General features: G+C 63.9%; 1 protein-coding gene across 1 annotated transcript in view; it reads left to right on the plus strand.

Annotated features, from left to right (window-relative positions):
• The window catches only part of LOC104129220 (roundabout homolog 4), a 13,049-nt gene that overhangs the window by 3,650 nt on the left and 7,742 nt on the right, over nucleotides 1-1,657 (plus strand).

Here is a 1,657-nt window from a genome sequence, read left to right on the forward strand (position 1 = left end):
GGGAGCAGGAGGAGGCCAACGCCGTGGAGATCAGTGCCTGAGTGGGGGGGACATGTGCGTGCTTCGGTGGCGGCGAGCGAGCGGGGACACCCTCACGGCCCCACTCCCGCCTCCGGGCATCGTTCAGCTGGGCGTAAAGTCACTAATTTGCTATTGATCCCACCCGGAGCTCCCCTCTTCCGTCCCCCGCCTTCCTGGGGCGTCGCTTTAATGGCTTGCTCGCCGGGATGAGCATGCAGGGAGCGTGCAGAAAGCACGCGTGCTCGCCGGGAGCGTGCGGGAGCGAGCGTGCAAGAGGGCATGCACGGAGCGTGCAGAGAGAAGGTGCATGGAGTGTGCAGAGAGAGCACTTATGGAGCGTGCAAGAGGGCATGCATGGAGCGTGCAGAGAGAGCGTGCGTGCAGAGTGCAGAGAGAGCGTGCACAGAGTGTGCAAGAGGGCATCCACGGAGCGTGCAGAAAGCGTTGGGAGTGAGCGTGCACACAGGGCACAGAGAAAGCATGCACGGAGCGTGCATGGAGCATGCAGAGAGTGCGTGCAGCAGGAGTGTGCATGCAGTGTGGAGACAGAGCACTTATGGAGCATGCAAGAGGGCACGCATGCAGCATGCACAGAGCGTGCAAGAGGACTTGTACAGAACGTGCAGAGAGCATGCACAGAGGGTGCAGTGGGAGCATGCGGACAGCGTGCACAGAGCGAGCAAGAGGGCACAAGTGCAGCATGGAGAGCGAGCGTGCGCAGCGTGTGCAGGGGTACCATGCAGAGAGCGTGCAGAGAGACCGTGCACGGGATGTGTGGAGAGAGCACGCGCCGAGCATGCAGACGGATCATGCACCGAGCGTGCAAGAGGACTTGTGGACAGAGCATGCCTGGAGCGCGCGGAGGGAGCGTGCACAGAGGGTGCAAGAAGATGTGCACGAGGGTGTGCGGCGACAGCGTGCGTGCAGTGTGCAGAGCGAGCCTGGACACGGCGTGCGGGAGGGAGCATGGGGGGCGCAGGGAGGGACCTCGCACAGAGCACGGCGAGAGCACGCGCAGGGCGTGCAGCTAGGGCTGCGTGGATCGTGGGGAAAGCATGCACACGGAGAACGTGGAGAAAGCGTGCAAGGCGTGTGCAGGGAGTGTGCAGGGAGTGTGCAGGGAGCGTGCATGGAGCATGCAGGGAGCGTGCATGGAGTGTGCAGGGAGCGTGCAGGGAGTGTGCAGATACAACCGTGCATGCCACTTGTGAGAGAGTGTGCCAGCACCGGGAGCGCTCCCCGACTACACGTGGAGCGTGCAGAGAGCACGTGTGTGCAAAGGGAGCCCGTGCTGAGCGTGCACAGAGCTCGCGGAGGGAGCGTGCATGTGGAGTTTGCAGAGAGTGTGCAGAGAGCACGCGGGCAGGCCATGCACAGAGCGCGAGACAAGAGCATACGTGTAGCTTGCAAGCGGGCACGCGCAGAGTGTGCAAAGAGAGCACGCGTGCAGCCTTTGCGCAGGGCGTGCACGGAGCATGCAGCGAGTGTGCAAAGAGCGTGTGCAGTGCTTGCAGAGGGTGCGCATGCAGCACGTGGAAGGAGCGTGCACGGAGGGCGTGCAAAGGCCACGCACCAAGCGTGCAGCTGAGACGGGGCGTGGAGCGTGCAGGGGCGCGCGGGGGGCACACACGCAGGA

This window comes from Egretta garzetta, unplaced genomic scaffold, assembly GCF_000687185.1.
Source record: "Egretta garzetta isolate BGI_Z169 unplaced genomic scaffold, ASM68718v1 scaffold207, whole genome shotgun sequence".
Classification (NCBI taxonomy): Eukaryota; Metazoa; Chordata; class Aves; order Pelecaniformes; family Ardeidae; genus Egretta; species Egretta garzetta.